Source organism: Oncorhynchus nerka, linkage group LG17, assembly GCF_034236695.1.
Source record: "Oncorhynchus nerka isolate Pitt River linkage group LG17, Oner_Uvic_2.0, whole genome shotgun sequence".
Classification (NCBI taxonomy): Eukaryota; Metazoa; Chordata; class Actinopteri; order Salmoniformes; family Salmonidae; genus Oncorhynchus; species Oncorhynchus nerka.
In genome coordinates, this window is record NC_088412.1 from 10,603,387 (window position 1) to 10,631,063 (window position 27,677).

General features: G+C 44.1%; 1 pseudogene; it reads left to right on the forward strand.

The window, feature by feature from the left end:
• Positions 1-27,677, forward strand: part of LOC115117279 (tight junction protein ZO-1-like) — a 222,293-nt pseudogene that overhangs the window by 172,763 nt on the left and 21,853 nt on the right.

Consider the following 27,677-nt stretch of genomic DNA (forward strand, 5'->3'; position numbering starts at 1 on the left):
CTGTCCTCTTCTGCTATTCTGTCCTCTTCTGCCATTCTGTCCTCTTCTTCTGCTATTCTGTCCTCTTCTTCTGCTATTCTGTCTTCTTCTTCTGCTATTCTGTCCTCTTCGTCTGTCATTCTGTCTCCTCCTCCAGCTATTCTGTCCTCTTCTACTGCTATTCTGTCCTCTTCTTCTGCTATTCTGTCCTCTTCTTCTGCCATTCTGTCTCCTCCTCCAGCTATTCTGTCTTCTTCTGCTATTATGTCCTCTTCTTCTTGTGCTATTCTGTCCTCTTCTTCTTGTGCTATTCTGTCCTCTTCTACTGCTATTCTGTCCTCTTCTTGTGCTATTCTGTCCTCTTCTTCTTGTGCTATTCTGTCCTCTTCTGCTATTCTGTCCTCTTCTTCTTGTGCTATTCTGTCCTCTTCTTCTGCTATTCTGTTCTCTTCTTCTGCCATTCTGTCCTCTTCTGGTATTCTGTCCTCTTCTTCCGCCATTCTGTCCTCTTCTTCTGCTATTCTGTCCTCTTCTTCTGCTATTCTGTCCTCTTCTTCTTCTGCTATTCTGTCCTCTTCTTCTTCTGCTATTCTGTCCTCTTCGTCTGCCATTCTGTCTCCTCCTCCAGCTATTCTGTCCTCTTCTGCTATTCTGTCCTCTTCTTCTTGTGCTATTCTGTCCTCTTCTTCTTGTGCTATTCTGTCCTCTTCTTCTTGTGCTATTCTGTCATCTTCTTCTTGTGCTATTCTGTCCTCTTCTTCTTGTGCTATTCTGTCCTCTTCTTCTTGTGCTATTCTGTCCTCTTCTTCTTGTGCTATTCTGTCCTCTTCTTCTTGTGCTATTCTGTCCTCTTCTGCCATTCTGTCCTCTTCTGCCATTCTGTCCTCTTCTTCTGCTATTCTGTCCTCTTCTTCTGCTATTCTGTCCTCTTCTTCTGCTATTCTGTCTTCTTCTTCTGCTATTCTGTCCTCTTCGTCTGTCATTCTGTCTCCTCCTCCAGCTATTCTGTCCTCTTCTGCTATTCTGTCCTCTTCTGCTATTCTGTCCTCTTCTTCTTGGGCTATTCTGTCCTCTTCTTCTTCTGCTATTCTGTCCTCTTCTTCTTGTGCTATTCTGTCTTCTTCTTGTGCTATTCTGTCCTCTTCTTCTTGTGCTATTCTGTCCTCTTCTTCTTGTGCTATTCTGTCCTATTCTTCTGCTATTCTGTCCTCTTCTGCCATTCTGTCCTCTTCTTCTGCTATTCTGTCCTCTTCTGCCATTCTGTCCTCTTCTTCTGCTACTCTGTCCTCTTCTGCTATTCTGTCCTCTTCTTCTTCTGCTATTCTGTCTTCTTCGTCTGTCATTCTGTCTCCTCCTCCAGCTATTCTGTCCTCTTCTGCTATTCTGTCCTCTTCTTCTTGTGCTATTCTGTCCTTTCTGGTATTCTGTCCTCTTCTTCTTGTGCTATTCTGTCCTCTTCTTCTTGTGCTATTCTGTCCTCTTCTTCTTGTGCTATTCTGTCCTATTCTTCTGCTATTCTGTCCTCTTCTGCCATTCTGTCCTCTTCTGCTATTCTGTCCTCTTCTTCTGCTATTCTGTCCTCTTCTTCTTCTGCTATTCTGTCTTCTTCTTCTGCTATTCTGTCCTCTTCGTCTGTCATTCTGTCTCCTCCTCCAGCTATTCTGTCCTCTTCTGCTATTCTGTCCTCTTGTGCTATTCTGTCCTCTTGTGCTATTCTGTCCTCTTCTTCTTGTGCTATTCTGTCCTCTTCTTCTTGTGCTATTCTGTCCTCTTCTTCTTGTGCTATTCTGTCCTCTTCTTGTGCTATTCTGTCCTCTTCTTCCGCCATTCTGTCCTCTTCTTCTGCTATTCTGTCCTCTTCTTCTGCTATTCTGTCCTCTTCTTCTTCTGCTATTCTGTCCTCTTCGTCTGCCATTCTGTCTCCTCCTCCAGCTATTCTGTCCTCTTCTGCTATTCTGTCCTCTTCTTCTTGTGCTATTCTGTCCTCTTCTTCTTGTGCTATTCTGTCCTCTTCTTCTTGTGCTATTCTGTCATCTTCTTCTTGTGCTATTCTGTCCTCTTCTTCTTGTGCTATTCTGTCCTTCTTCTTGTGCTATTCTGTCCTCTTCTTCTTGTGCTATTCTGTCCTCTTCTTCTTGTGCTATTCTGTCCTCTTCTTCTTGTGCTATTCTGTCCTCTTCTGCCATTCTGTCCTCTTCTGCCATTCTGTCCTCTTCTGCCATTCTGTCCTCTTCTTCTGCTATTCTGTCCTCTTCTTCTGCTATTCTGTCCTCTTCTTCTGCTATTCTGTCTTCTTCTTCTGCTATTCTGTCCTCTTCGTCTGTCATTCTGTCTCCTCCTCCAGCTATTCTGTCCTCTTCTGCTATTCTGTCCTCTTCTGCTATTCTGTCCTCTTCTTCTTGGGCTATTCTGTCCTCTTCTTCTTCTGCTATTCTGTCCTCTTCTTCTTGTGCTATTCTGTCTTCTTCTTGTGCTATTCTGTCCTCTTCTTCTTGTGCTATTCTGTCCTCTTCTTCTTGTGCTATTCTGTCCTATTCTTCTGCTATTCTGTCCTCTTCTGCCATTCTGTCCTCTTCTTCTGCTATTCTGTCCTCTTCTGCCATTCTGTCCTCTTCTTCTGCTACTCTGTCCTCTTCTGCTATTCTGTCCTCTTCTTCTTCTGCTATTCTGTCGTCTGTCATTCTGTCTCCTCCTCCAGCTATTCTGTCCTCTTCTGCTATTCTGTCCTCTTCTTCTTGTGCTATTCTGTCCTCTTCTGGTATTCTGTCCTCTTCTTCTTGTGCTATTCTGTCCTCTTCTTCTTGTGCTATTCTGTCCTATTCTTCTGCTATTCTGTCCTCTTCTGCCATTCTGTCCTCTTCTGCTATTCTGTCCTCTTCTTCTGCTATTCTGTCCTCTTCTTCTTCTGCTATTCTGTCTTCTTCTTCTGCTATTCTGTCCTCTTCGTCTGTCATTCTGTCTCCTCCTCCAGCTATTCTGTCCTCTTCTGCTATTCTGTCCTCTTGTGCTATTCTGTCCTCTTGTGCTATTCTGTCCTCTTCTTCTTGTGCTATTCTGTCCTCTTCTTCTTGTGCTATTCTGTCCTCTTCTGCCATTCTGTCCTCTTCTGCCATTCTGTCCTCTTCTTCTGCTATTCTGTCCTCTTCTTCTGCTATTCTGTCTTCTTCTGCTATTCTGTCCTCTTCTTCTGCTATTCTGTCTTCTTCTTCTGCTATTCTGTCCTCTTCGTCTGTCATTCTGTCTCCTCCTCCAGCTATTCTGTCCTCTTCTGCTATTCTGTCCTCTTCTGCTATTCTGTCCTCTTCTTCTTGTGCTATTCTGTCATCTTCTTCTTGTGCTATTCTGTCCTCTTCTTCTTGTGCTATTCTGTCCTCTTCTTCTTGTGCTATTCTGTCCTCTTCTTCTTGTGCTATTCTGTCCTCTTCTTCTTGTGCTATTCTGTCCTCTTCTGCTATTCTGTCCTCTTCTTCTGCTATTCTGTTCTCTTCTTCTGCCATTCTGTCCTCTTCTTCTGCTATTCTGTCCTCTTCTTCTGCTATTCTGTCCTCTTCTGCTATTCTGTCCTCTTCTTCTTGTGCTATTCTGTCATCTTCTTCTTGTGCTATTCTGTCCTCTTCTTCTTGTGCTATTCTGTCCTCTTCTTCTTGTGCTATTCTGTCCTCTTCTTCTTGTGCTATTCTGTCCTCTTCTTCTTGTGCTATTCTGTCCTCTTCTTCTTGTGCTATTCTGTCCTCTTCTTCTTGTGCTATTCTTCTTGTGCTATTCTGTCCTCTTCTTCTGCTATTCTGTCCTCTTCTGCCATTCTGTCCTCTTCTTCTGCTATTCTGTCCTCTTCTTCTGCTATTCTGTCCTCTTCGTCTGTCATTCTGTCTCCTCCTCCAGCTATTCTGTCCTCTTCTTCTTCTGCTATTCTGTCTTCTTCTTCTGCTATTCTGTCCTCTTCGTCTGTCATTCTGTCTCCTCCTCCAGCTATTCTGTCCTCTTCTTCTGCTATTCTGTCCTCTTCTGGTATTCTGTCCTCTTCTGGTATTCTGTCCTCTTCTTCTTGTGCTATTCTGTCCTCTTCTGCTATTCTGTCCTCTTCTTCTGCTATTCTGTTCTCTTCTTCTGCCATTCTGTCCTCTTCTTCTGCTATTCTGTCCTCTTATTCTGCTATTCTGTCCTCTTCTGCTATTCTGTCCTCTTCTTCTTGTGCTATTCTGTCCTCTACTTCTTGTGCTATTCTGTCCTCTACTTCTTGTGCTATTCTGTTCTCTTCTTGTGCTATTCTGTCTTCTTCTTGTGCTATTCTGTCCTCTTCTTCTTGTGCTATTCTGTACTCTTCTTTTGCCATTCTGTCCTCTTCCGCCATTCTGTCCTCTTCTTCTGCTATTCTGTCCTCTTCTTCTGCTATTCTGTCTTCTGCTATTCTGTCCTCTTCTTCATCTGCTATTCTGTCTTCTTCTTCTGCTATTCTGTCCTCTTCGTCTGCCATTCTGTCTCCTCCTCCAGCTATTCTGTCCTCTTCTGCTATTCTGTCCTCTTCTTCTTGTGCTATTCTGTCCTATTCTTCTTGTGCTATTCTGTCCTCTTCTTCTTGTGCTATTCTGTCCTCTTCTTCTTGTGCTATTCTGTCCTCTTCTTCTTGTGCTATTCTGTCCTCTTCTCCTTCTGCCATTCTGTCCTCTTCTTCTGCTATTCTGTCCTCTTCTTCTTGTGCTATTCTCCTTCTGCCATTCTGTCCTCTTCTGCTATTCTGTCCTCTTCTTCTGCTATTCTGTCCTCTTCTTCTTCTGCTATTCTGTCTTCTTCTTCTGCTATTCTGTCCTCTTCGTCTGTCATTCTGTCTCCTCCTCCAGCTATTCTGTCCTCTTCTGCTATTCTGTCCTCTTGTGCTATTCTGTCCTCTTGTGCTATTCTGTCCTCTTCTTCTTGTGCTATTCTGTCCTCTTCTTCTTGTGCTATTCTGTCCTCTTCTGCCATTCTGTCCTCTTCTGCCATTCTGTCCTCTTCTTCTGCTATTCTGTCCTCTTCTTCTGCTATTCTGTCTTCTTCTGCTATTCTGTCCTCTTCTTCTGCTATTCTGTCTTCTTCTTCTGCTATTCTGTCCTCTTCGTCTGTCATTCTGTCTCCTCCTCCAGCTATTCTGTCCTCTTCTGCTATTCTGTCCTCTTCTGCTATTCTGTCCTCTTCTTCTTGTGCTATTCTGTCATCTTCTTCTTGTGCTATTCTGTCCTCTTCTTCTTGTGCTATTCTGTCCTCTTCTTCTTGTGCTATTCTGTCCTCTTCTTCTTGTGCTATTCTGTCCTCTTCTTCTTGCTATTCTGTCCTCTTCTTCTGCTATTCTGTTCTCTTCTTCTGCCATTCTGTCCTCTTCTTCTGCTATTCTGTCCTCTTCTTCTGCTATTCTGTCCTCTTCTGCTATTCTGTCCTCTTCTTCTTGTGCTATTCTGTCATCTTCTTCTTGTGCTATTCTGTCCTCTTCTTCTTGTGCTATTCTGTCCTCTTCTTCTTGTGCTATTCTGTCCTCTTCTTCTTGTGCTATTCTGTCCTCTTCTTCTTGTGCTATTCTGTCCTCTTCTTCTTGTGCTATTCTGTCCTCTTCTTCTTGTGCTATTCTTCTTGTGCTATTCTGTCCTCTTCTTCTGCTATTCTGTCCTCTTCTGCCATTCTGTCCTCTTCTTCTGCTATTCTGTCCTCTTCTTCTGCTATTCTGTCCTCTTCGTCTGTCATTCTGTCTCCTCCTCCAGCTATTCTGTCCTCTTCTTCTTCTGCTATTCTGTCTTCTTCTTCTGCTATTCTGTCCTCTTCGTCTGTCATTCTGTCTCCTCCTCCAGCTATTCTGTCCTCTTCTTCTGCTATTCTGTCCTCTTCTGGTATTCTGTCCTCTTCTGGTATTCTGTCCTCTTCTTCTTGTGCTATTCTGTCCTCTTCTGCTATTCTGTCCTCTTCTTCTGCTATTCTGTTCTCTTCTTCTGCCATTCTGTCCTCTTCTTCTGCTATTCTGTCCTCTTATTCTGCTATTCTGTCCTCTTCTGCTATTCTGTCCTCTTCTTCTTGTGCTATTCTGTCCTCTACTTCTTGTGCTATTCTGTCCTCTACTTCTTGTGCTATTCTGTTCTCTTCTTGTGCTATTCTGTCTTCTTCTTGTGCTATTCTGTCCTCTTCTTCTTGTGCTATTCTGTACTCTTCTTTTGCCATTCTGTCCTCTTCCGCCATTCTGTCCTCTTCTTCTGCTATTCTGTCCTCTTCTTCTGCTATTCTGTCTTCTGCTATTCTGTCCTCTTCTTCATCTGCTATTCTGTCTTCTTCTTCTGCTATTCTGTCCTCTTCGTCTGCCATTCTGTCTCCTCCTCCAGCTATTCTGTCCTCTTCTGCTATTCTGTCCTCTTCTTCTTGTGCTATTCTGTCCTATTCTTCTTGTGCTATTCTGTCCTCTTCTTCTTGTGCTATTCTGTCCTCTTCTTCTTGTGCTATTCTGTCCTCTTCTTCTTGTGCTATTCTGTCCTCTTCTTCTTGTGCTATTCTGTCCTCTTCTCCTTCTGCCATTCTGTCCTCTTCTTCTGCTATTCTGTCCTCTTCTTCTTGTGCTATTCTCCTTCTGCCATTCTGTCCTCTTCTTCGATCCTACCCATTTTGCTCCTCTAGGTGTTTGTATCACAGAAGTCAGTTTGTTTATTTGAAAAGAGAACGTGTTCCATATAACTTACCTGGTTAAGACAATCATATAAATACATTAAAATAATAGTGGAACAAGATTTCGCACTGGTCACCATTTATCATAACAATGTTGATGTCACGTTGTCCTCTCATAGCTTTAACCACATTTGATATGATTATCATTGCCATGTAAATATTAACGTTAGCCATGCCAAGTTTCCTGGACAGTGTCACGGACACATCAAAGCCCTTTAGTCTCTACTAAGAGCTCTGTCTGTCCCTCTCATTCTCCTGAGTAGAAAAGAAACTCAAGCACGGGTGATTTTGAAGATACCAAAAATATAATATTTTTCACAAACATCTCAATAGACCTTCATCTGGGTTTTACAGAGAGCTACATCTCATTAGACTAGACCTTCATCCGGGATTTACAGAGAGCTACATCTCATTAGACTAGACCTTCATCCGGGTTTTACAGAGAGCTACATCTCATTAGACTAGACCTTCATCCGGGTTTTACAGAGAGCTACATCTCATTAGACTAGACCTTCATCCTGGTTTTACAGAGAGCTACATCTCATTAGACTAGACCTTCATCGGGGTTTTACAGAGAGCTACATCTCATTAGACTAGACCTTCATCTGGGTTTTACAGAGAGCTATATCTCATTAGACTAGACCTCCATCCGGGTTTTACAGAGAGCTACATCTCATTAGACTAGACCTTCATCCTGGTTTTACAGAGAGCTACATCTCATTAGACTAGACCTCCATCCGGGTTTTACAGAGAGCTACATCTCATTAGACTAGACCTTCATCCTGGTTTTACAGAGAGCTACATCTCATTAGACTAGACCTTCATCGGGGTTTTACAGAGAGCTACATCTCATTAGACTAGACCTTCATCTGGGTTTTACAGAGAGCTATATCTCATTAGACTAGACCTCCATCCGGGTTTTACAGAGAGCTACATCTCATTAGACTAGACCTTCATCCTGGTTTTACAGAGAGCTACATCTCATTAGACTAGACCTTCATCTGGGTTTTACAGAGAGCTACATCTCATTAGACTAGACCTTCATCCGGGTTTTACAGAGAGCTACATCTCATTAGACTAGACCTTCATCCTGGTTTTACAGAGAGCTACATCTCATTAGATTAGACCTTCATCTGGGTTTTACAGAGAGCTACATCTCATTCTCTGTTACGGAGAAAAACATAATATAACAAATGTTCTCTGGTGTCTCCAGAGCGGAGCAGCTGTCCAGCATGCAGTACACCCTCCCTAAGACAGCAGGGGGCGACAGGGCAGACTTCTGGAGGTTCAGGGGCCTGAGGAGCTCCAAGAGGAACCTGAGGAAAAGCAGAGAGGACCTGTCGGCCCAGCCCGTACAGACCAAGTTCCCCGCTTACGAGAGGGTGGTGCTGAGAGAGGGTGAGGACCGACAACTCTGATAGTGGCCCCTCCTCCTTAACCCCTCCTCCCTAACCCCTCCTCGCTAGCCCCTCTCCAGCCCCTCCTCCCTAACCCCTCCTCGCTAGCCCCTCACTAGCCCCTCCTCGCTAGCCCCTCACTAGCCACTCCTCCCTCACTCCTCCTCCCTAGCCCCTCCCTCCCTCTTCCCTAACTCCTTGCTAGCCCTTCCTCCCCCCCTAGCCCCTCCTCCCTAACTCCCCCCTAGCCCCTCCTCCCTAACCCCTCCCCCTCCCTAGCCCCTCCTCCCTAACCCACTGTCTGTCTCTGACTCTCTGTCTATTAGTGATGTTTGGAGCGTTTTATTTAAAGGAGAACATGGCACCGTTTTCATATGTCTTAACGCACCACCAACGTTTTCTATTTCTCAGTAAATAAGAAAGTTGGAAAGGTTATACTAGATCACTGGCTATATAGAGCCAAGAACCTTATGATAGGGTAGGATGGAACACTGATACACCAGTCTGTCCTCTGATGACCTTTAGGGTAGGATGGAACACTACTGATACACCAGTCTGTCCTCTGATGACCTTTAGGGTAGGATGGAACGCTACTGATACACCATCCTCTCAGTCTGTCCTCTGATGACCTTTAGGGTAGAATGGAACACTACTGATACACCAGTCGGTCCTCTGATGACCTTTAGGGTAGAATGGAACACTACTGATACACCAGTCTGTCCTCTGATGACCTTTAGGGTAGGATGGAACACTACTGATACACCATCCTCTCAGTCTGTCCTCTGATGACCTTTAGGGTAGGATGGAACGCTACTGATACACCATCCTCTCAGTCTGTCCTCTGATGACCTTTAGGGTAGGATGGAACACTACTGATACACCAGTCTGTCCTCTGATGACCTTTAGGGTAGGATGGAACACTACTGATACACCAGTCTGTCCTCTGATGACCTTTAGGGTAGGATGGAACGCTACTGATACACCAGTCTGTCCTCTGATGACCTTTAGGGTAGGATGGAACGCTACTGATACACCATCCTCTCAGTCTGTCCTCTGATGACCTTTAGGGTAGGATGGAACACTACTGATACACCAGTCTGTCCTCTGATGACCTTTAGGGTAGGATGGAACGCTACTGATACACCAGTCTGTCCTCTGATGACCTTTAGGGTAGGATGGAACGCTACTGATACACCATCCTCTCAGTCTGTCCTCTGATGACCTTTAGGGTAGGATGGAACACTACGGATACACCAGTCTGTCCTCTGATGACCTTTAGGATAGGATGGAACGCTACTGATACACCATCCTCTCAGTCTGTCCTCTGATGACTTTTAGGGTAGGATGGAACGCTACTGATACACCATCCTCTCAGTCTGTCCTCTGATGACCTTTAGGGTAGGATGGAACACTACTGATACACCAGTCTGTCCTCTGATGACCTTTAGGGTAGGATGGAACACTACTGATACACCAGTCTGTCCTCTGATGACCTTTAGGGTAGGATGGAACGCTACTGATACACCATCCTCTCAGTCTGTCCTCTGTTCCTTTGTCCAGCTGGTTTCCTCAGACCTGTGGTGGTATTTGGACCCATCGCAGATGTGGCACGAGAGAAAATCTCCCGGGAGGAGCCTGATCTGTTTGAACTTGCAAGTGAGTAACACGGTGTATCGGAATGACGTGGAAATGAGTAAAACAGTGTATCGGAATGATGTGCAAATGAGTAACACAGTGTATCGGAATGACGTGCAAATGAGTAACACAGTGTATCGGAATGATGTGCAAATGAGTAACAGCAGCGTGCAAATGAGTAACGTGTAAATGATGTGCAAATGAGTAACACAGCAAATGAGTAGTAACACAGTGTATCAGAATGACGTGCAAATGAGTAACACAGTGTATCGGAATGACATGCAAATGAGTAACAGTGTATCGGAATGACATGCAAATGAGTAACAGTGTATCGGAATGACATGCAAATGAGTAACAGTGTATCGGAATGACATGCAAATGAGTAACAGTGTATCGGAATGACATGCAAATGAGTAACAGTGTATCGGAATGACATGCAAATGAGTAACACAGTGTATCAGAATGACGTGCAAATGAGTAACACAGAGTATCGGAATGACATGCAAATGAGTAACACAGTGTATCAGAATGACGTGCAAATGAGTAACACAGAGTATCGGAATGACGGCAGGGGGGGCGGCAGCGTAGCCTAGTGGTTAGAGCGTTGGACTAATAACCGGAAGTTTGCAAGTTCAAACCCCCGAGCTGACAAGGTACAAATCTGTCGCTCTGCCCCTGAACAGCAAGTTAACCCACTGTTCTTAGGCCGTCATTGAAAATAAGAATTTGTTCTTAACTGACTTGCCTAGTTAAATAAAGGTAATATATGACGTGCAAATGAGCAACACAGTGTATCGGAATGACGTGCAAATGAGTAACAGTGTATCGGAATGACGTGCAAATGAGTAACACAGTGTATCGGAATGACGTGCAAATGAGTAACAGTGTATCGGAATGACGTGCAAATGAGTAACAGTGTATCGGAATGACGTGCAAATGAGTAACACAGTGTATCGGAATGATGTGCAAATGAGTAACACAGTGTATCGGAATGACGTGCAAATGCTCTGAAGATTCCTGAATTCTGTTGAACAGTTTGACTATAGAATGATGAAACTGTCCCTTCCCCTGTGTTCCAGAGAGTGAACCTAGAGACGCAGGGACAGACCAGCGAAGTTCAGGAATCATCCGTCTCCACACCATCAAGCAGATCATCGACAGAGTGAGTTTTCTTTTAAACATACAGTCGTTCATTTTAATAGGACAGTGTTTTTGATTGTAAAACTGTTGTGGGGTTGGTGATGTTCGGTTTTAGATAATTTTGTGATGCGGTCCGAATGACTATTTCAAATGTAGCCTTTGTCCAATGATATTCCACTGACGATGCACAGAGAACAGCCAAGAACAGGATTCACTGGAGATGACAGTCTGTTTGAGGCCCATTGCTCCACTAGGCGCTTAAAAGGAACGGCTACGTCAACTAAGTTATGGTGTCTTGTCTGGTGTAGGATAAACATGCAGTCCTGGACATCACCCCCAACGCGGTGGATCGTCTGAACTATGCCCAGTGGTATCCCATCGTGGTGTTCCTCAACCCGGACAGCAAGCAGGGTGTCAAGAACATGAGAACCAGGCTCTGTTCCGAGTCCAGGAAGTCAGCCCGGAAACTCTACGAGAGAGCCTTGAAACTAAGGAAGAACAACCACCACCTCTTCACCAGTAAGTACTGAGGGAGAGGAAAGTAGAGAGAGAGAGGAGAGTAGAGAGAATGAGAGAGAGAGGAGAGGAGAGAGAGCCTTGAAACTAAGGAAGAACAACCACCACCTCTTCACCAGTAAGTACTGAGAGAGGAGAGTAGAGTAGAGAGAGGAGAGTAGAGTAGAGAGAGGGGAGAGTAGAGAGAGGGGAGAGTAGAGAGAAGAGGAGAGAGAGAGAGGAGAGGAGAGAGAGAGAGAGAGCCATGCAACTAAGGAAGAACAACCTCCATCTCTTCACCAGTAAGTACTGAGGGAGGAGAGGAGAGAGAGAGAGGAGAGGAGAGAGAAGAGGAAGAACAACCTCCATCTCTTCACCAGTAAGTACTGAGGGAGGAGAGGAGAGAGAGAGAGGAGAGGAGAGAGAGAGGAGAGGAGAGGAGAGAGAAGAGGAAGAACAACCTCCATCTCTTCACCAGTAAGTACTGAGGGAGGAGAGGAGAGAGAGAGAGGAGAGGAGAGAGAAGAAGAGAAGAACAACCTCCATCTCTTCACCAGTAAGTACTGAGGGAGGAGAGGAGAGAGAGAGAGAGAGGAGAGAGAGAGGAGAGGAGAGAGAAGAGGAAGAACAACCTCCATCTCTTCACCAGTAAGTACTGAGGGAGGAGAGGAGAGAGAGAGAGGAGAGGGAGAGAGAGAGGAGAGGAGAGAGAAGAGGAAGAACAACCTCCATCTCTTCACCAGTAAGTACTGAGGGAGGAGAGGAGAGAGAGAGAGGAGAGGAGAGAGAGAGGAGAGGAGAGAGAAGAGGAAGAACAACCTCCATCTCTTCACCAGTAAGTACTGAGGGAGGAGAGGAGAGAGAGAGAGGAGAGGAGAGAGAGAGGAGAGGAGAGAGAAGAGGAAGAACAACCTCCATCTCTTCACCAGTAAGTACTGAGGGAGGAGAGGAGAGAGAGAGAGGAGAGGAGAGAGAGAGGAGAGGAGAGGAGAGAGAAGAGGAAGAACAACCTCCATCTCTTCACCAGTAAGTACTGAGGGAGACATTTGAAATATCACCTTTATGATGTTTACAGATAAAAAAAATCAAAAGTGATGTGCCCATATCCTCGTACCGAAAATATCTATAGCAGGATAGCTAACCCTGATGACGGAACCTTGACTATAGCAGGATAGCTAACCCTGATGACGGAACCTTGACTATAGCAGGATAGCTAACCCTGATGACGGAACCTTGACTATAGCAGGATAGCTAACCCTGATGACGGAACCTGACTATAGCAGGATAGCTAACCCTCATGACGGAACCTTGACTATAGCAGGATAGCTAACCCTATGACGGAACCTTGACTATGATGTTTACGGAACCTTGACTATAGCAGGATAGCTAACCCTGATGACGGAACCTTGACTATAGCAGGATAGCTAACCCTGATGACGGAACCTTGACTATAGCAGGATAGCTAACCCTGATGACAGAACCTTGACTATAGCAGGATAGCTAACCCTGATGACGGAACCTTGACTATAGCAGGATAGCTAACCCTGATGACGGAACCTTGACTATAGCAGGATAGCTAACCCTGATGACGGAACCTTGACTATAGCAGGATAGCTAACCCTGATGACGGAACCTTGACTATAGCAGGATAGCTAACCCTGATGACGGAACCTTGACTATAGCAGGATAGCTAACCCTGATGACGGAACCTTGACTATAGCAGGATAGCTAACCCTGATGACGGAACCTTGACTATAGCAGGATAGCTAACCCTGATGACAGAACCTTGACTATAGCAGGATAGCTAACCCTGATGACAGAACCTTGACTATAGCAGGATAGCTAACCCTGATGACAGAACCTTGACTATAGCAGGATAGCTAACCCTGATGACAGAACCTTGACTATAGCAGGATAGCTAACCCTGATGACAGAACCGTGACTAACTTAACTGTGAGGTTGACCTGAAAACACCAGACTGGTGGCTATAACAACACGTAGATTATTCTCCTGGCATCGTCTAGCTCTGTTTGGGATGTTTTACATTGCCTCGCTGGCTTGCCAGCTTCTAGGTAATCAACCCTCCGACATCTGCTATGTTGTAGAGGATAACCAACTGATTATGTGGTTGTTTTTTAGTGGATAGATCGGCTTTACTATTGCAGATGTGGCTTCTATCAATGTCATTGTCTGCATCATTTCCAATCACCCATTATGTTCTGTAAAAAAAAATATATATATATATATATATATACACACAGCTTTTAAAAATATATTTTCCTTTATTATTTTCCACTAACCCTAACACCCCTCCCATAATTGGAGTAAACTAATGAACAACAACACTTAGGCCTCAACTTCCTGCTTATACATACTATATACATTTTACATTAGTTATCTTTTGTTTGTTATTGGTCCCACAACTCCTCCCATCTGTCTCAGTCCCACCCTTCCATTCAACTCCCATCCCATCTGTCTCCATTCAACCCCTCCCATCTATCTCGTAACACCATCCAGTCCCACCCTTCAGCTCCATTCAACCCCCCATCCCATTTATCTTCAACCCTCCCATCCATCTCGTAACACCATCCAGTCCCACCAGTCCCACCCTTCAGCTCCATTCAACCCCTCCCATTTATCTCGTAACACCATCCAGTCCCACCCTTCAGCTCCATTCAACCCCTCCCATTTATCTCGTAACACCATCCAGTCCCACCCTTCAGCTCCATTCAACCCCTCCCATCCATCTCATAACAAAGTCCATATTGGATTTCTATTTGCCATGTATTTTTCTACTGTGCTGTGATTTTTCACAAAAGTTCTGAACCTTTCTATTCTCATCGTTTTCACAGATACCATTTTTTGGTACCAAGTATTATTATATTATTGATTGACTATGACTTTTCAAATCACCCAGTAGCACTAATCTGCAGAGTTAGCTCCAGGTAAATGTTGCAATTCTTCAGCCACGTGTTTATTCATTTGCTGCATTTGAAGTCATAGGTTTACATCTTTCTGATGAGAACCTGCACAACTTTTCATGGCTGGGAAATGGGTCTAAATTATGACGGTGTTATGAGGTGTTGTTCACATCTGTTACTAAAAGAACAAGGGTTCAGGATCCCAGAGGAAGTCCTGTGGTCCTGTGGTCCAGTTAAATACCCAGCCATTTTCACACACATACTGCTCATAAGCTTGATTCTGGAACCATTTTGATTCGGGAACCATTTTAATTCTGGAACCATTTTGATTCTGGAACCATTTTGATTGCTTGGTCATGAAAGTAGCACGTTAACGATTCACACGGGTGTCTACACTGAACAGAAATATAAATGCAACATGTAAAGTGTTGGTCCCATGTTTCTTGAGCTGAAATAAAAGATCCCAGAAATGATCCATACGCACAAAAAGCTTATTTCTCTCAATTTGTGTGCACAAATTTGCCATAATAACCCATCCACCTGACAGGTGTGGCATATCAAGAAGCTGAGTAAACAGCATGATTATTACACATTTGCACCTTGTGCTGGGGACAATAAAAGGTCTCTCTAAAATGTGTAGTTTTGTCACACAACACAATGCCACAGATGTCTCAAGTTTTGAGGGAACGTGCAATTGGCATGTTGACTGCAGGAATGTCCACCAGAGCTGTTGCCAGATTATTGAATGTTAATTTCTCTACCATAAGCAGCATCTAACGTCGTTTTAGAGAATTTGTCAGTAAGTCCATCCGGCTTCACAACCACAGATCACATCTAACCACGCCAGCCCAGGACCTTCACATCCGGCTTCACAACCACAGATCACATCTAACCACGCCAGCCCAGGACCTTCACATCCGGCTTCACAACCACAGATCACATCTAACCACGCCAGCCCAGGACCTTCACATCCGGCTTCACAACCACAGATCACATCTAACCACGCCAGCCCAGGACCTTCACATCCGGCTTCTTCACCTGCAGGAACGTCTGAGACAATCCACCCGGAAAGCTGATGAAACTGTTGATTTGCACAACAGAAGAATTTCTACACAAACTGTCAGAAACCGTCTCAGGGAAGCTCATCTGCGTGCTCGTCGTCCTCATCAGGGTCTTGACCTGATTGCAGTTTGGCGTCGTAACTGACTTCAGTGGGAAAATGCTCACCTCCGATGGCCACTGGCACACTGGAGAAGTGTGATCTTCACTGATAAATCCCAGTTTCAACTGTACAGGGCAGATGGCAGACAGCGTGTGGGCGAGCGGTTTGCTGAGGTCAACGTTGTGAACAGAGGGCTCCGTGGTGGAGGTGGGGTTATGGTATGGACAGGCATAAGCTACAGACAACAAATACTATTGCATTTTATCAATGGCAATTTGAACGCACAGAGATACCGTGATGAGATCCTGAAGCCCATCGACATGCCATTCATCCACCACCATCACCTCATATTTCCGCATGATAACGCACGGCCCCATGTTGCAAGGATCTGTACACAATTCCTGGAAGCTGAAAATGTCCCAGTTCTTCCATGGTCTGCATACTCACCAGACATGTCACCCACTGAGTATGTTTTGGATGCTCTGGATCGTCTTGTACGACAGCGCGTTCCAGTTCCCGCCAATATCCAACAACTCCGCACAGCCATTGAAGAGGAGTGGGACAACATTCCACAGACCACAATCAACAACCTGATCAACTCTATGTGAGGGAGATGTGTAGCACTGAATGAGGCAAATGGTGGTCACACCAGATACTGACTGGTTATCTGATCCACACCCCTTACACTTATCTTTTGAAGGTATCTGTGACCAACAGATGCATATCTGTATTCCCTGTCGTGAAATCTATAGATTAGGGCCTAATGAATATATTTAAATTGACAGATTTCCTTATATGAACTGTAACTCAGTAAAATATTTGAAGTTGTTTCATGTTTCGTTAACATTTTTTGTTCCGTGTAATAAAAGGCCACTACATCTGGTGGAATTCCTCAGGGATCCATTCATGTTGAATTGCTCTCATGCTAAATGGGCAGCATCATGCTAACCAGTAACACGGTAACCCTTCTGTCCTCTGTTAGCCACCATCAACATGAACAACATGAACGATGGCTGGTACGGCGCTCTGAAGGAGACCGTTCAGCAGCAACAGAACCAGTTGGTCTGGGTGTCAGAGGGCAAGGTGAGAGAAACACTCAACTGTAGTTTCACAGTTAAAAAAGTCACTCATAATTATGATCTTTCCAAAAGCATTGAGCTTTTTTTTTGTTTGAATAACATCTAATCATTTCTGACTCACCTGCTGAAGCAACCCTAAAAAAACTGCATATTTCTTCCCATCCACCACTCCCTCCTCTTCTTCCTTTGCCTCTCCCCAGGCTGACGGCGCTCCGGACGATGACCTCGACATCCATGATGACCGTCTGTCATATCTGTCAGCCCCGGGCAGTGAATACTCCATGTACAGCACGGACAGCCGCCACACCTCTGACTATGAGGACACGGACACAGAGGGCGGGGCCTACACTGACCAGGAACTAGACGAGACGCTCAATGACGAGGTCAGTCAGATTTTTACAAAAAATTTATTTTATTTCTGAAATAGATATTTGATTCATGTTCGCAGTCAAAAAGGCTGAATTATGCAGAATACAGTTACATTAAGACACATGCTCGTCAAACATCTCATGTCATGTTGAAACAGGAAACGGCCTTTCCCAAACTGTTGCCACAAAACACAGAATCATCTAGAATGTTATTGTATGCTGTAGCGTTAAGATTTCCCTTTACTGGAACTTAAGAGCACTAGCCCCAACCATGAAAAACAGCCCCAGACCATTATTTATCCTCCACCAAACTTTACAGTTGGCACTATGCATTCGGGCAGCTAGCGTTCTCCTGGCATCCGCCAAACCCAGTCTGTCGGACTGCCAAAGGGTGAAGCGTGATTCATCACTCCAGAGAATGCATTTCCACTGCTCCAGAGTCCAATGGCGACGAGCTTTACACCACTCGATCCACGCTTGGCATTGCGCATGGCGATCTTAGGCTTGTGTGCGGCTGCTCGGCCATGGAAACCCATTTCATGAAGCTACCGATGAACAGTTCTTGTGCTGACGTTGCTTCTAGAGGCAGTTTGGAACTCGGTAGTGAGTGTTGCAACCGAGGACAGAATTTTTATGAGCTATGCGCTTCAGCGCTTGACTGTGAGCTTGTGTGGTCTACCACTTCGCGGCTGAGCCGTTGTTGCTCCTAGACGTTTCCAGTTCACAATAACAGCACGTACAGTTGACCGGGGCAGCGCTACCAGGTCTGATCATTTGACAAACTCACTTGTTGGAAAGGTGGCATCCTATGACGGTGTAAGTCACTGAGCTCTTCAGTAAGGACATTTCACGGTCAATGTTTGTCTATGGAGATTGCATGGTTGTGTTAGCTTAATCCACTCATTTGAAGGGGTGTCCACATACTTTTGTATATATAGTGTACCTCATACAAGTTTTAAAAAGGTCTCAGTTTGTTGTAACTGCAGTCTCTAAATCCCATTAGGTTGGCCTGCCCACGGAGCCAGCCATCACCCGCTCCTCAGAGCCGGTCAGAGAGGACCCGCCCGTCATCCAGGACCCCTCGTCTGGTGGTTACTCTGGATACCAGCACGCTTCTGTGACGCCGTCCGACCCGGCCAACTGCATCGACCCGTCCGGTTTCAAGATGTCCGCCGCTCCTCAGCAGGTAGGAGAGGGATGGAGGGAAGAAAAGAGAGAGGGAGGGAGGGAAGAAGAGAGAGAGAGAGGGAGGGAAGAAGAGAGAGAGAGGGGGAGGGAAGAAAAGAGAGAGAGGGGGAGGGAAGAAAAGAGAGAGAGAGGGAGGGAAGAAAAGAGAGAGGGGGAGGGAAGAAAAGAGAGAGAGGGGGAGGGAAGAAAAGAGAGAGGGAGGGAGGGAAGGAAGAAAAGAGAGAGGGGAGGGAAGAAAAGAGAGAGAGAGGGAGGGAGGGAAGAAAAGAGAGAGAGGGGGAGGGAAGAAAAGAGAGAGAGAGGGAGGGAGGGAAGAAAAGAGAGAGGGGGAGGGAAGAAAAGAGAGAGAGAGAGGGAAGAAAAGAGAGAGAGAGGGAGGGAAGAAAAGAGAGAGAGAGGGAGGGAAGAAAAGAGAGAGAGAGGGAGGGAAGAAAAGAGAGAGAGGGAGGGAAGAAAAGAGAGAGGGAGGGAGGGAAGGAAGAAAAGAGAGGGGGAGGGAAGAAAAGAGAGAGAGAGGGAGGGAAGAAAAGAGAGAGAGGGGAGGGAAGAAAAGAGAGAGGGAGGGAGGAAGGAAGAAAAGAGAGAGGGGGAGGGAAGAAAGAGAGGGGGAGGGAAGAAAAAGAGAGAGAGAGGGAGGGAGAGAAGGAAGAAAAGAGAGAGGGGGAGGGAAGAAAAGAGAGAGGGGGAGGGAAGGAAGAAAAGAGAGAGAGGGAGGGAAGAAAAGAGGGAGAGGTGGAGGGAAGAAAAGAGGGAGAGGTGGAGGGAAGAAAAGAGGGAGAGGTGGAGGGAAGAAAAGAGGGAGAGGTGGAGGGAAGAAAAGAGGGAGAGGTGGAGGGAAGAAAAGAGGGAGAGGTGGAGGGAAGAAAAGAGGGAGAGGGAGTGAAGGGAGGGAAGAGAGCAGGTATAGCAGTAGATGCCTCTCTGTGGGTAAAACAGGCAGAAATTACATGTGATTTGTTCTTCAGAGTGATGTTTGTGCCGCTTGTAAACAATACAAATGTGTTTGTTCCTTCACTAACCCTTTATATGCTTTAGTATACACGAGGAATGTGTGTTGTAAAGCCGTCTGTTGTCACCACGCTGTTGCAAATACGCTGTATACCGGTTTCTGGCAGGTGTCAAAATGATTCCAGGAGGAGGAACATAGAGAGAAGGTTACTACGGAGACGGAGAGAGAAACTGCTGTAGTTTGTGGAGTGTTTCTGTGTTCTTCCTCTTGGCAGCCTGTTGCAATAAAATGTCTCTTAACGATACTTCACAGCAAGACGATGCTGCTCTGGCTATTCCTTCCTCTCTGCTGCCTGCGGTGGTGGCGCCCCCTGCTGTTGAGACTGAGTCACAGCAGCCTGTGTTGCAGCTAGAGGGTATGACCCCTGACCTGGAGGAGGAGACTCCGGTTGCAGCTCCTCAGGCTGCAGACACACTCCTTAGCAGCCCCAGTCCCGCCCCTACTGAGCTAGCCCCGCCCCCAACACCACCATCACTCGAACCCCAACACCTGTCTCAATCGCCGCTCGGCCCTGGTCCTGAACCCAAGGTACTCACCTACCTACCACCACCCCAGCACCTACCTGCTACCTCACTAGAACACCTGGGCACCTGGACCGGGCCTGGGCCAGTCACGCCCTTAACTGCCCCGCCCGGTTCTCTGCCCCGCCCTGTTCTCTGCCCCGCCCCCCCAGCCTGCTGTTCTGTTTGAACTTGCCTGTCTTTTTCTTCGCACACGCTTCTTTCTCCTCTGACTGGCTCTCTGTCTGCATGCCCCGCCCACGCTGTGTGACCACTGACCTTTGACCAGTCAGAAAGCAAGAATCTAGCCAATCGGCGTGTTTGAGGGGAGGAGTTTGGAGCAAGGTGACAATGGAGGAATTGCTTATTTTGTCGCTTAGTTATTTGGGATGCAAGCCAAGGGGACTTGTAAAATTAGTGATTGTGCAGAATATAGTCCATCTCAAACACACACCTTGTGTGACCAATCACAGTGGGCTGGTAGTCGTGGGTGGGGTGGGGGCTGTCCGGTCGTCTGTGGGAATATCTGAAACTGCACCCCATTCCCTATTTAGTACGCTACTTTTGGCCAGAGTCGCCCAGATTCTGGACAAAAGTAGTGCATTGTATAGGGAATAGGATGCGGTACATTTGGGAGTCTGACGGTGTGACCAGGATAAGAAGAACCAGCATTACCGGTTACTGTCGTCTCCTCTTCTTCCTTCTGCATGTTTTTGGGTTCCTTTCTGCTTCTCTACTTATTTAACTTCTCTTACTGACTGACTCTTAGTCAAATATACCTGCAGAGGCACATGTAGATGTACTGTATGTTGTAATGCTAGTGTGTAGTAGACTGTAGTTGCATAAGATGCTAAAACTGAATGTTGGTTGCATGATAAACTATGCTAACCTGCAGACAGTATTCTTGGTATTTACTAGTCTCTGTCAAAAAAGCAGTTGACTCTCCCTATGGAAAAAAAAAAAAAAAAAACTAAACCTGCATAAATGTACATCTTCCGTTGTAGTATTGACTCGTGTAGAAGTTTTAACGTTCACACAGCTTCTTCCATAGGAAGCAACTGTCTGTTACGAGATGTGCTGTCTAAAGGCTACATATCACCTGTTTTTGAAATGAAGCCGTTCAGAAGAAGAAGGGGAAAAAACGTGATTTGGTGATCAGGAGGGATTTGGACATTTTTGAGTAATTTCTTGAAAGGCTTCTTGTCAAATATACATTCAGTTCTGATTAGGAATAATTGATGAGAGAATTGCTTGTGTACTTTGACTTGATGTTTGTTTAATGTATTGTTATTAGTTACTATTGATCTGTGTTCAGTCCTTATCGTCAGGTTTCAGGTGAACCTCTCTTTAATAATTCATTCCTCTCTGACTTGATGTGACCAGGTAGTTCAGTAGATACCAAGCCCTGACCAGGTAGTTTACTACTGTAGATAGTTCAGTAGATACCAAGCCCTGACCAGGTAGTTTACTACTATAGATAGTTCAGTAGATACCAAGCCCTGACCAGGTAGTTTACTACTGTAGATAGTTCAGTAGATACCAAGCCCTGACCAGGTAGTTTACTACTATAGATAGTTCAGTAGATACCAAGCCCTGACCAGGTAGTTTACTACTATAGATAGTTCAGTAGATACCAAGCCCTGACCAGGTAGTTTACTACTATAGATAGTTCAGTAGATACCAAGCTCTGACCAGGTAGTTTACTACTATAGATAGTTCAGTAGATACCAAGCCCTGACCAGGTAGTTTACTACTATAGATAGTTCAGTAGATACCAAGCTCTGACCAGGTAGTTTACTACTGTAGATAGTTCAGTAGATACCAAGCCCTGACCAGGTAGTTTACTACTGTAGATAGTTCAGTAGATACCAAGCTCTGACCAGGTAGTTTACTACTATAGTTCAGTAGATACCAAGCCCTGACCAGGTAGTTCACTACTGTAGATAGTTCAGTAGATACCAAGCCCTGACCAGGTAGTTTACTACTGTAGATAGTTCAGTAGATACCAAGCCCTGACCAGGTAGTTTACTACTATAGATAGTTCAGTAGATACCAAGCCCTGACCAGGTAGTTTACTACTATAGATAGTTCAGTAGATACCAAGCTGTGACCAGGTAGTTTACTACTATAGTTCAGTAGATACCAAGCTGTGACCAGGTAGTTTACTACTATAGTTCAGTAGATACCAAGCCCTGACCAGGTAGTTCACTACTATAGATAGTTCAGTAGATACCAAGCTGTGACTAGGTAGTTCACTACTATAGATAGTTCAGTAGATACCAAGCTCTGACCAGGTAGTTTACTACTATAGATAGTTCAGTAGATACCAAGGTAGTTTACCTGAGATAGTTCAGTAGATACCAAGCCCTGACCAGGTAGTTCACTACTATAGATAGTTCAGTAGATACCAAGCTGTGACCAGGTAGTTTACTACTACTAGATAGTTCAGTAGATACCAAGCCCTGACCAGGTAGTTCTACTATAGATAGTTCAGTAGATACAAGCTGTGACTAGGTAGTTTACTACTAGATAGTTCAGTAGATACTAAGCTCTGCCCAGGTAGTTTACTACTATAGATAGTTCAGTAGATACCAAGCTCTGACCAGGTAGTTTACTACTAGATAGTTCAGTAGATACCAAGCTCCTGACCAGGTAGTTTTACTACTATAGATAGTTCAGTAGATACCAAGCTCTGACCAGGTAGTTCACTACTATAGATAGTTCAGTAGATACCAAGCTCTGACCAGGTAGTTCACTACTATAGATAGTTCAGTAGATACCAAGCCCTGACCAGGTAGTTCACTACTATAGATAGTTCAGTAGATACCAAGCTCTGACCAGGTAGTTCACTACTATAGATAGTTCAGTAGATACCAAGCCCTGACCAGGTAGTTTACTACTATAGATAGTTCAGTAGATACCAAGCCCTGACCAGGTAGTTTACTACTATAGATAGTTCAGTAGATACCAAGCTGTGACCAGGTAGTTTACTACTATAGTTCAGTAGATACCAAGCTGTGACCAGGTAGTTTACTACTATAGATAGTTTGGTAGATACCAAGCTGTGACCAGGTAGTTTTACTACTAGATAGTTCAGTAGATACCAAGCTGTGACCAGGTAGTTTACTACTATAGTTCAGTAGATACCAAGCCCTGACCAGGTAGTTTTACTACTATAGATAGTTCAGTAGATACCAAGCCCTGACCAGGTAGTTTACTACTAGTTCAGTAGATACCAAGACCAGGTAGTTTTACTACTATAGATAGTTCAGTAGATACCAAGCTGTGACCAGGTAGTTTACTACTATAGATAGTTCAGTAGATACCAAAGCTGTGACCAAGGTAGTTTACTACTATAGATAGTTTGGTAGATACCCACGTAGACCAGGTTTAGTTCTGACTACTATAGATAGTTCAGTAGATACCAAGCTGTGACCAGGTAGTTTACTACTATAGTTCAGTAGATACCAAGCCCTGACCAGGTAGTTCACTACTATAGATAGTTCAGTAGATACCAAGCTGTGACTAGGTAGTTTACTACTATAGATAGTTCAGTAGATACCAAGCTCTGCCCAGGTAGTTTACTACTATAGATAGTTCAGTAGATACCAAGCTCTGACCAGGTAGTTTACTACTATAGTTCAGTAGATACCAAGCTCTGACCAGGTAGTTTACTACTATAGATAGTTTGGTAGATACCAAGCTCTGACCAGGTAGTTTACTACTATAGATAGTTCAGTAGATACCAAGCTCTGAACAGGTAGTTCACTACTATAGATAGTTTGGTAGATACCAAGCTGTGACCAGGTAGTTTACTACTATAGATAGTTCAGTAGATACCAAGCCCTGACCAGGTAGTTCACTACTATAGATAGTTCAGTAGATACCAAGCCCTGACCAGGTAGTTCACTACTATAGATAGTTCAGTAGATACCAAGCCCTGACCAGGTAGTTTACTACTATAGATAGTTTGGTAGATACCAAGCTCTGACCAGGTAGTTTACTACTATAGTTCAGTAGATACCAAGCTGTGACCAGGTAGTTTACTACTATAGTTCAGTAGATACCAAGCTGTGACCAGGTAGTTTACTACTATAGATAGTTTGGTAGATACCAAGCTCTGACCAGGTAGTTTACTACTATAGTTCAGTAGATACCAAGCTGTGACCAGGTAGTTTACTACTATAGATAGTTCAGTAGATACCAAGCCCTGACCAGGTAGTTTACTACTGTAGATAGTTCAGTAGATACCAAGCCCTGACCAGGTAGTTTACTACTATAGATAGTTCAGTAGATACCAAGCTGTGACCAGGTAGTTTACTACTATAGATAGTTCAGTAGATACCAAGCTGTGACCAGGTAGTTTACTACTATAGATAGTTCAGTAGATACCAAGCTGTGACCAGGTAGTTTACTACTATAGATAGTTTGGTAGATACCAAGCTCTGACCAGGTAGTTTACTATTATAGATAGTTCAGTAGATACCAAGCCCTGACCAGGTAGTTTACTACTGTAGATAGTTCAGTAGATACCAAGCTCTGACCAGGTAGTTTACTACTATAGTTCAGTAGATACCAAGGTAGTTCACTACTATAGATAGTTTTTGGTAGATACCAAGCTCTGACAGGTAGTTTACTACTATGGTAGTTTTACTACTATAGATAGTTCAGTAGATACCAAGCTCTGACCAGGTAGTTTACTACTATAGATAGTTTGGTAGATACCAAGCTCTGACCAGGTAGTTTACTACTATAGATAGTTCAGTAGATACCAAGCTGTGACCAGGTAGTTTACTACTATAGATAGTTTGGTAGATACCAAGCTCTGACCAGGTAGTTTACTACTATAGATAGTTTGGTAGATACCAAGCTCTGACCAGGTAGTTTACTACTATAGATAGTTCAGTAGATACCAAGCTCTGACCAGGTAGTTTACTACTATAGATAGTTCAGTAGATACCAAGCTCTGACCAGGTAGTTTACTACTATAGATAGTTCAGTAGATACCAAGCTCTGACCAGGTAGTTTACTACTATAGATAGTTCAGTAGATACCAAGCTCTGACCAGGTAGTTCCAGTTTACTACCAGGTAGTAGATAGTTCCAGTAGATAGATGCCAAGCCCTGACCAGGTAGTTTACTACTATAGATAGTTCAGTAGATACCAAGCCCTGACCAGGTAGTTTACTACTATAGATAGTTCAGTAGATACCAAGCTCTGACCAGGTAGTTTACTACTATAGATAGTTCAGTAGATACTATAGATAGTTTGGTAGATACAAGCTGTGACCAGGTAGTTTACTACTATACCAAGCTCTGATAGTTCAGTAGATACCAAGCTGTGACCAGGTAGTTTACTACTATAGATAGTTCAGTAGATACCAAGCCCCGACCAGGTAGTTCACTACTATAGATAGTTCAGTAGATACCAAGCCTGACAGGTAGTTCACTACTATAGATAGTTCAGTAGATACCAAGCCCTGACCAGGTAGTTTACTACTATAGATAGTTCAGTAGATACCAAGCTCTGACCAGGTAGTTTTACTACTATAGTTCAGTAGATACCAAGCTCTGACCAGGTAGTTTCACTACTATAGATAGTTTGGTAGATACCAAGCTCCAGGTAGTTTACTACTATAGATGGTTAGGCCCTGACCAGGTAGTTCACTACTATAGATAGTTCAGTAGATACCAAGCTGTGACCAGGTAGTTTACTACTATAGATAGTTCAGTAGATACCAAGCCTGACCAGGTAGTTTACTACTATAGATAGTTCAGTAGATACCAAGCTCTGACCAGGTAGTTTACTACTATAGTTCAGTAGATACCAAGCTGTGACCAGGTAGTTTACTACTATAGATAGTTTGGTAGATACCAAGCTCTGACCAGGTAGTTTACTACTATAGATAGTTTGGTAGATACCAAGCTCTGACCAGGTAGTTTACTACTATAGATAGTTCAGTAGATACCAAGCTGTGACCAGGTAGTTTACTACTATAGATAGTTCAGTAGATACCAAGCTGTGACCAGGTAGTTTACTACTAGATAGTTCAGTAGATACCAAGCTGTGACCAGGTAGTTTACTACTATAGATAGTTCAGTAGATACCAAGCTCTGACCAGGTAGTTTACTACTATAGATAGTTCAGTAGATACCAAGCTCTGACCAGGTAGTTTACTACTATAGATAGTTCAGTAGATACCAAGCTCTGACCAGGTAGTTTACTACTATAGATAGTAGATACCAAGCTCTGACCAGGTAGTTTACTACTATAGATAGTTCAGTAGATACCAAGCTCTGACCAGGTAGTTTACTACTATAGTTCAGTAGATACCAAGCTCTGACCAGGTAGTTTACTACTATAGATAGTTCATGATACCAAGCCCTGACCAGGTAGTTCAGTAGATACTGTAGATAGTTCAGTAGATACCAAGCTGTGACCAGGTGGTTTACTACTATAGATAGTTCAGTAGATACCAAGCTCTGACCAGGTAGTTTACTACTATAGATAGTTCAGTAGATACCAAGCTCTGACCAGGTAGTTTACTACTATAGTTCAGTAGATACCAAGCTCTGACCAGGTAGTTTACTACTATAGATAGTTTGGTAGATACCAAGCTCTGACCAGGTAGTTTACTACTATAGATAGTTCAGTAGATACCAAGCCCTGACCAGGTAGTTTTACTACTGTAGATAGTTCAGTAGATACCAAGCTGTGACCAGGTGTTTACTACTATAGTTTTGGTAGATACCAAGCCCTGACCAGGTAGTTCACTACTATAGATAGTTCAGTAGATACCAAGCTGTGACCAGGTAGTTTACTACTATAGATAGTTCAGTAGATACCAAGCCCTGACCAGGTAGTTTACTACTATAGATAGTTCAGTAGATACCAAGCTCTGACCAGGTAGTTTACTACTATAGATAGTTCAGTAGATACCAAGCTGTGACCAGGTAGTTTACTACTATAGATTTCAGTAGATACCAAGCTGTGACCAGGTAGTTTACTACTATAGATAGTTCAGTAGATACCAAGCTCTGAACAGGTAGTTCACTACTATAGATAGTTTGGTAGATACCAAGCTGTGACCAGGTAGTTTACTACTATAGATAGTTCAGTAGATACCAAGCCCTGACCAGGTAGTTCACTACTATAGATAGTTCAGTAGATACCAAGCCCTGACCAGGTAGTTTACTACTATAGATAGTTCAGTAGATACCAAGCCCTGACCAGGTAGTTTACTACTATAGATAGTTCAGTAGATACCAAGCTCTGACCAGGTAGTTTACTACTATAGATAGTTCAGTAGATACCAAGCTCTGACCAGGTAGTTTACTACTATAGTTCAGTTTAGATACCAAGCTCTGACCAGGTAGTTTACTACTATAGATAGTTCAGTAGATACCAAGCTCTGAACAGGTAGTTCACTACTACTATAGTTCAGTAGATACCAAGCTGTGACCAGGTAGTTTACTACTATAGATAGTTCAGTAGATACCAAGCCACCAGGTAGTTTACTACTATAGATAGTTCAGTAGATACCAAGCCCTGACCAGGTAGTTCACTACTATAGATAGTTCAGTAGATACCAAGCCCTGACCAGGTAGTTTACTACTATAGATAGTTTGGTAGATACCAAGCTCTGACCAGGTAGTTTACTACTATAGTTCAGTAGATACCAAGTAGTTTTACTACTATAGTAGTTCAGTAGATACCAAGCTGACCAGGTAGTTTACTACTATAGATAGTTCAGTAGATACCAGCTCTGACCAGGTAGTTTACTACTAGATAGTTCAGTAGATACCAAGCTGTGACCAGGTAGTTTACTACTATAGATAGTTCAGTAGATACCAAGCCTGACCAGGTAGTTTACTACTGTAGATAGTTCAGTAGATACCAAGCCCTGACCAGGTAGTTCACTACTATAGATAGTTCAGTAGATACCAAGCTCTGACCAGGTAGTTTACTACTATAGATAGTTCAGTAGATACCAAGCCCTGACCAGGTAGTTCACTACTATAGATAGTTCAGTAGATACCAAGCTGTGACCAGGTAGTTTACTACTATAGATAGTTCAGTAGATACCAAGCCCTGACCAGGTAGTTCACTACTATAGATAGTTCAGTAGA